General features: G+C 40.6%; 1 long non-coding RNA gene across 1 annotated transcript; it reads right to left on the minus strand.

Moving 5' to 3' along the window:
- Positions 1-787: 787 nt before the first annotated feature.
- LOC131895439 (uncharacterized) lies at positions 788-7,882 on the minus strand. Its single transcript, XR_009375183.1, has 2 exons — positions 7,486-7,882; positions 788-1,578 (listed from the first exon to the last, which is right to left on the minus strand). It is a non-coding gene; the product is annotated as an uncharacterized LOC131895439 (long non-coding RNA).
- Between the last annotated feature and the right edge of the window lie 497 nt (positions 7,883-8,379).

Genomic DNA, 8,379 nt, shown 5'->3' on the forward strand with positions numbered 1-8,379 from the left:
CAGAGCTACATAAAAAAACCATTCTTCTTCCCCTGGATAATTCTAACCTCATTGGAGAATTATTATATTTCTCAGCATTTTGGCAGCAGGATAAACAACTGCTTTCAGATGCTTCAACAGATGTGCTTCAGAAAGAAAGTCAATTATTTGCATTATGACACCCACGTGTGATTCCCAGACCTAAACTTTCCATCTGTGCACGTCTCATGGAATTGCCTACCTATGGAACACGAATGAAGATCATTCATTGTGTCTCACCCTCAGCATCCGCTTGTGATCACTTAGCACCTGGGCTGTGCAGACATCAATAATTGTTTTTGCCAGAAGGCCTTATATAAGGCTCTATTGCTCCCGTGATTTAAAATGCATTTCTTCTCTTTTCTTAGATTGATGACTTTCCTAAGTTCTAACCCAGGCTTGCAAATACCCACTAGCCCAGGGCATATATATTGCAATAAAAGGAGGAAAAATAATTCATTTAGTTTATGTTTTTCTTAGGGCATCTACCATAAAGAAAAAAATATTGTGGGTTCAACCAAGTTTAACAACCATTTATTGAGTATCTACTAAGTTTGGAATTCTCTCCTGAGTATTAAGAAGGCTACAAAGTTGGAAAGATACCAGCCCTGCCCTCCTGGAGGTCACAGTCTATCCAGTGGGGCAGAGGTTACACAAATGACTTCAGAATAAGCGCTATATAATATTTTCATACCTGTGCTTTTAAAATTTAGTAGACATGAGAGAATATGTCCGATATAGACCATCTAGGAAAACTTGCCAGTAAAAGTAAATGAAAGTCAGACTTTTAATAGAAAAGAAGGGAAAAACAGCAGAAAGTCATATGGGGCCAATATTAAGTATTTCACATTTTCATGTATATGATATAGATTCATTTAATGCTTCCAGCAGGTGAGTGGAATATCCATATTGGTCTGCAGAGTAAATTGAATGCACTGTGTTAGAAGCACTAAGAGAACAAGACTACCAGTTTGCTTGTTAAATACTGAGTAGCATGCTATCTTAGTCCATCTGGGCCACTGTCACAAAGTCCCATAAACTGGGTAGCTTAGAAACACTGCAAATCTATTTCTGACCATTTTAGAAGCAGTGAAATTCAACATTAAGGTGTCTGTATATTCAGTGTGGGCTTGTTTCTTAGTTCAGAGATGCTTACCATCTTCACTGTTACAGGGTAGGCCGGACTAGTTAGCATCTCGCAGCCTTCTCCATAGGAACACAAATTTCAGTCATGTGACGCCTGACCTCACCATCTAAGAGGTTCATCAAAGCACCACATCTGGCAGCACCAGCTTAGGAGTTAGGACCAGACAAGTGAAGTGGGGAGGGAGATACAAACATTCACACCATAGTGCTCACTGTGTGCCAGCCACCATGGAAATCACTGATATGAAAAAAAAATCATCATAATCAACTCAATAACCCAATGGGAACAGTTCTTTGTTGTTTGGACCCCCTGGGCGCAGAGAGGTGGGTAAGTCTTCCACAGTCCAAGAGCAGGCAGTAGCAAAGTCAAGATGTGCATCTCCATCATCTTTGAGCTTCTTTGGTCTCTGAAACCTCAAGAGAGATGTTTCGAGCATCTGTTTCACTCAAAGGTAGACATCTCCAAAATTGCTTATTAATTAATACTTATGAAGACAATTTCAGATATATATCCTATATTTCAATATGAATTAAAATGAAATATGACCGAAGGAAATACAGTTGTGAGTTGAAGTTGGTGATGCATGCCTTTAATCCAGCACTCAGGAAGCAGAGTCAGGCAGATCTCTGTGAGTTTGAGGTCAGCCATGGTTACAGAGTAAAAAAAAAAAAATGTTGGTAGCAGGCCTTACCTTTAAAATTTAACCAGTTGTGTATCCGATGTGTGAAGCTAGAACAGAAATCTCTGTGAAGCACTGCATTAGTTTCTCAGTATTTATATTAGCTTCCTATGTGTTCTGGAACAGCACCACATTAAAGGTTCTGAACAAGAGAACTGTGTTCTACAGCTCAGGGGGCCGCACATCAGAACAAGTTGGTGTCATTGTGCTGGGACTCTTGGGACATGGATCTCCCATCTCTTCCTCTGGTGTCATTTGGAATTCCCCAGGTGTGTGCCTTTCTCTTCCCTCTTTTCTCCTTTGAAGGATACCAGTCACCTTAGGTAAGAGGACTACAGCTCACCAATATGACCTCATCTTAGCTAATCATGCCTGCAAATATCCCAGTTTCAAGAACAGTCACATTCTGCAGTACTGGGGGCAATGACTTCAACACATCTCTGAAGAGGACGCTCCACCCAGAACAGCCCTGAAAAGTCAAGCTGTAGGAAGCAGTTAGGCTTTTTATGGATTTGTTTCTGTTTTTGTTTTCAAATGAAACAGAATTTTCAATATTAAAGTCAAAGCATGTTAATGGTGTAAAGGGGTTTTAGGAATATATCACACAGGAAGTGAGAGATGGTCAGTGACTAAGAACGTGGACTACTCTTGCAGTGGACATGAGTTTGGTTCTTAGCAACCACACTGGGCAGCTCAGAACCAGTTATAACTCCAGCTGAAAGGAATTCCAACACCCCTGGTTTCCAAGGGCACCTGCACTTGTGTACATACCCATGCATGGACATACTCATAATTAACAAATAAAAGGAAATCTTTAAAAATAATTTTAAAAGTCTTATACAGTCTTTCCTCCTTCCATCATTTTTTTGAAGGGTATCTCTGTGTAGCCCTGGCTGTCCTGGAACTAGCTCACTCTGTAGACAAGGCTGGCCTTGGATCCACCTGCCTCTGTCTCTGGAGTCCTGGGATTAAAAGTGTGCTACAGTTATTTTTGAATTTATAGTCACAGGAGCGCTGGACAAGTGCTCTACCAGTGAACCATATCTCCAAACAGTCAATTCTATTTGTTTGTTTGTTTGTTTGAGACAGGATTTCTCTGTGTATCCCTGGCTATCCTGGAACTCACCCTGTAGATCAGGCTGGACTGGAACTCAAAGATCTGCCTGCTTCTACCTCTGTGCACAGATTAAAGGTGTGCACCACCACCGCCCTGTGCCAAATAGTCCATTCTCAATCACTGATTAAGTGTTTAATGGACAGAAAAACTTTCTTTTTGCCTCTGAAATAGAATGTGTGAAAAATTCCACCAATATTTTAAGAGTCATTAAAGGTCAAGGTCTTTGGGGGGAAAGAATCTGTGGTGTGACTAAAGAAAGAGAGTTTTATGTCATCAGAATCAAGACCTCAACATAGAGACCACAAAAGTAGGTACCTGTTGTCATAAGGGCAGCCTGTCAGGCCCAGAAAACAGAAACACAATGACACTTGGAAATCATATTCTCTGCCACATACAGTTCATTTGTCTGTTTAATGAATACTTATTGGGTAGGTACTATACATAAGGCAAACAGGAATGTGCTGTGATAAAGATGACTAAGACAAGGAGTTTGCAATAAGTATGTATCAAGTCATAGTTTCCATGACAACAAAATTTAGTGGTTTGGGACTACATAAATGAATAAAAGAAAAATTAAAGAGTTTTTCTTGTTACTGATTCCTTGTTTAAATTATTAATATAGGACTGGGGGATGGCTCAGAAGGTAAAGGCATTTGCCTCCAAACCTGATGATGTGAGTTCCATCCCTAGAACTCACATGATAGAAGGAGAGAACTGACTCCTGCAAGCTGTCCTCTGACCTTCACACTCTGGCTGTGGCCTGTCATGTGGGTGTATGTATACACACACACACACACACACACACACACACACACACACATACACACACAATAGTTTAAAAAATTATTAGCATAGCCTTTGCTTATCTAATACATTCTCACTAAAGAACTGGCTATTTAATTTTGTTAAGTTTTATTATGTTATTTTTAACTTCCTGGGGGATGGTGTGTCACTGCACACAGGTGAATGCCAGAGGACAACTGTGGGCATTGGTTCTCTCCTTTTAGCACGTGGGTCCCAGGAATGAAACTCGGGTCGTCACTCAGCAGTGCCCTTAACTGCTGAGCCGTCTCCCTGGTTCTAAACAGCTGGGTCTTAATTACTGAGTGAGTCTAAACTTAAACCACATGTTGCACTCTTATCCACGTTGTTATTGCAATTTCTATGAACGATGATTTTTTTTATTAATTTAAGTGAATAGTGACTATTTGGGAAGTTGGGTTAAATTTTAATATTGCTATTATTTTCTCTGACACTGGATCATTTAAAAAATTCAGTGTACATATTTACCTATACATAAATAGATGGGATGAGCTCCAAATTCTATTTACTCTTAAACACTTTGCTAAGTTGCTCATTTATCAGGATAAAATTACATTATGCTTTTAATGCTTAAAATGACCTTACTGGCCTTAGTACAATAGTATTACATTATATAATCCAGACACTGACATTATTTTCCTTCTACGATGCTGTAGACAGCTCAAAATGTTTTATCATAGTGTACATGGCTCATAAACCTTATCTTTTATTTGACATTGCAGGCTGTTGATAATAGAATATCAAAAACTCTTGGAGAGAGCTAAAGGAAATAATTAGTTCATATTTAAATAAACGAGCACACACACAACCTATCTAAATCTAAGAATATCACAAGTATCTCACAGTTAATTGAGTGGGATGAAAAAAGTAAGTGAAAGGAATTTAATTTGCAGTGTTAAAATGACGGAGGAGATCTAGATCATCTTCATTTGGCACTTACACATCTGCTTACGAAATGTGTATGGACCTGTGTGTGGTGGTATTGTGTTCCCCAAAATATTGTACACCCTAATAAATTTATCTGGGGTCAGAGAACAGACAGCCACTAGATACAGAGGCTAGAAAATGGTGGCACTCACGCCTTTAATCCTAGCATTCCAGAGACAGAAATCCCTCTGGATCTCTGTGAGTTCAAGGCCACACTGGAAACAGCCAGGCATGGTGACACATGTCTTTAATCCCAGAAAGTGAGCCTTTAATCCCAGGGAGTGATGGCAGAAAGGTATGTAAGGCGTGAGGACCAGAAACTAGAAGCATTTGGCTGGTTAAGCTTTCAGGCTTTGAGCAGCAGTTCAGCTGAGACCCATTCTGGATGAGGACTCAGAGGCCTCCAGTCTGAGGAAACAAGACCAGCTGAGGATCCGGCGAGGTGAGGTAGCTGTGGCTTGTTCCGATTCTCTGATCTTACAGTTCACCCCGATACCCGGCTCAGGTTTGATTTTATTAATAAGAACTGTTAAGACTCCTGCTACGCCTGTGCTTTCAAACCTGTCTGCAAATCTAACCTCTAACTTTACCATTTCAGTGTAGTCTCCAGAGCAGAGTATAAGCCAGCTGAGACCCCACTCAGCTTCATGGTTTAGCCCCCAGTGACTACATCCAAGGACTGTGCTTACAGGATCCAAACACTCATAAAAGAGATTCACGGTGATAATCTTGGAAGGAATTAATAAAGCCTGAGAGAACTTGTCAAAAAAATGTCCTCAAGATGATTTTATTTCGGTAATTGTTGTATTTTAAATGCTTTCATTTTCTTTTGTGATGTCTTTTATCTTACTTAGAGATGCTATTACTCGTGAAATATGATATTCTGTCCATGAGGTTGTAACTATAAATGAGACAACATTCTCATCTAGGCACTGATAAGGAGATTTAAATCCCCTGATTCAGTGTAAGCCGACTACCACAGAGGTCACAAAACAGGTTTCCACATCCTTTAAGTGCTGCTGGGATATTTTATGTAACTGACCAAACACCTTTTCTTTCTTTTATTCTGTCCCAGAATTTGATTGGCAAACTATTTGGAAGGTTTACAAGATGGACTAGCTTTTGTATGCCTTGAGAAGTGGCATTATAGCCTTTGGGTGCAGCCGTGAGGACTGACTGAAGGCATCATTCAGCAAATGTTTATTGGGAACCGAGTGTGATAAACTGTGTGGCACAACAATGAGCAAAAACAATGATCTTTCTACACTAACCAATTCCACGGGACAACAAGAAAGAGGATACACAAACTCATTCATTCATTGCAAACACAGTAATGTAGATGTCGAACATACTGATGTGGAATAGGCCCTTGAGGATAACACATTTAACCTCCAACAGTTCTTCAGGCTGGGTAGGCTGCAGAATGGAAAAAATGCCAGTGGGGTTCGTTCACAGAAGGACTTGACCAAAGGCACTGGGTTCAATCATACAGAGCCTCAAAAGACAATACAAGGGTTTTGGACATTATTCAAAATTTGGTGGCAGATTCTAAAGGCTTATTTGGGGGAAATGATTGCATTTTAAGGTGAAAAAAATAACGAAAATCTTCTGCTTCCTAAGTGGGGCAATAGTCTGTCATGGTAGACTAGTTGGCACACATTGACCTAGGTCCAGGGTTCTCATTGGCTGATAAACAGCTGCGTAGCCCTGAAAAAGTTATTGACTCTCTCTATTCACCTGTTTTCGAAAGGGAATCTGTAAACGAATTTCTAAACAGTCTTATTAAATTAAAAAACACGGAGCCAGATATAAGGGTGAACACCTGAGATCAGGGAAATAGGAAAAGCCACAGCTAACATTACCTCACCAACTCCACAGCTTCCAAAAGTGAGATACTTCCTATCTACCCATGCTTATATGCCTTGCTGTTCTGCCATCTGATTTGCTCTCTCTGTCCAGCTACATCATTTCCTCTTCCTGCCCAGCTCTGTCACTTCCTGTCTGTTTGTACAAACTTCCAGACCTCCATGGTTAACTAGTGTTGGAATTTAAGGGATGTGCCACCATACCTGGCTCTGTTCCCAGTGTGGTCTTGAACTCACAGAGATCCAGGCAGATCCCTGCCTGCCAAGTGATAGGATTAAAGGCATGTGCTACCATTGCATGACTTCTGTGTTTACTTAAAATGGATGGCTTTTTTTCTCTGCTCTCCAGGCAAGCTTTACTAAAGCACAAATAAAATATCACCACATGAATCAAAGATGCAGAGTGAACGAAAGAGGAGCTACAGAAGAGAGAAAGAGGAAGCTCAATACTTACAAATGGAAATTTCAAATTGTGATGGACATAGACAAGAACTGTATGATTTATTAAAATCATGGCCTTGTCCACCTTAGTTAAAGGTGTATCAAGACCTCAGGGAAGAAAAAACAATCAAGATCCAAGCCAGGATTCTCTTTATATCCCTTAAATTTAATTGCATGCAAGCCTGTCTATCATAGAAATCCCTTGATATACCTATTCTGGCTGTAAACCTGTTGAAATATTCACACAGGTATTGTAAATAATCACTGCCTGATCCCTCCAGTGCCAACACCACCACTATGCTGTCCCACCTCCAGAGCCATGCATATCTACCCACATCTGATCCGTAACCAATCAACAAGACCCACTGGGATCCTTCTCTGTGTCAGTTCTAAGGGCCCTGCACCTGCTTCAGGGTGTTGACATTTTATAGCTGCTCTAACAAATCATCACAAACTTAAATGTACTTACCAAGACAGCTGTGCTGTGTGACACTGCAGCCCCTGAAGTCTGACAGGATGTCTGTCCTAGTGAGCAGAAGTGTTCACAGTACTTCTGGGGACCTTGGGAGACCACGCGTTTTCTTGCTGTGTCCAGTTTGTAAAATCTGCCACACTCATTGGTTTCTGGTTTCTTCTTTGGGGGCAGCAAAGTAATCCTTAAAGTTCTCTACTATCTCACAGCTCATGACCCCTTTGCTTTGCATGTGCCCTATAACTCAGCATAACCTCATCTCAAAAGCCTTAATCACATCCTCAAAATCCCTTTGGCTATGTGAAGTATTATCCCTGATGTTTGGGGATTGAGTTATAGATATCTTTGGGGCCATTACTCTCTTTCCATGGTGGTTATATATTTAACTATCACACTTTAGTATATGCAATAAGATTCTCAGAATGCTCACAAAAATGTGTCACAATCAAAACAGGAGATATGAAATAAAAGACTATGAGCTACACAGAAAAACCTAAAAGTAGACCCGTATCTCAAGAACTTTCTGGAGCACTGAAGACTGGATTATCTAGTTAGTAGATACCAATACAAAACAAAATAAGGGAAAAAGAGATAAAAGTTGAGGAAAAATAGGGGAAGGTTGTCTATCTCACTGCCAAGGTCCAAATCTTGTGGGCTCAGAAGAGGAGTAGGACAGAGGAGGGGGCCTGAGATTAGCAGATTAGGAGTAGGAAAAGAAGAGGCTCCATACTGAAGAACAGTGAGGAGGGGATGAGTAGTGGAGGACAATGACAGTCTGAATTCATGCAGCCATTCAATGCCCATGGGACTGACTGAAGAGGTTTGGGGAAATGTTAAGATAAGTAAGGGAGAGCTAATCTAGTGTCCTTTATCTTCTCTGGGGAGGCAGGG

Source organism: Peromyscus eremicus, chromosome 1 (genome assembly GCF_949786415.1).
Source record: "Peromyscus eremicus chromosome 1, PerEre_H2_v1, whole genome shotgun sequence".
Classification (NCBI taxonomy): Eukaryota; Metazoa; Chordata; class Mammalia; order Rodentia; family Cricetidae; genus Peromyscus; species Peromyscus eremicus.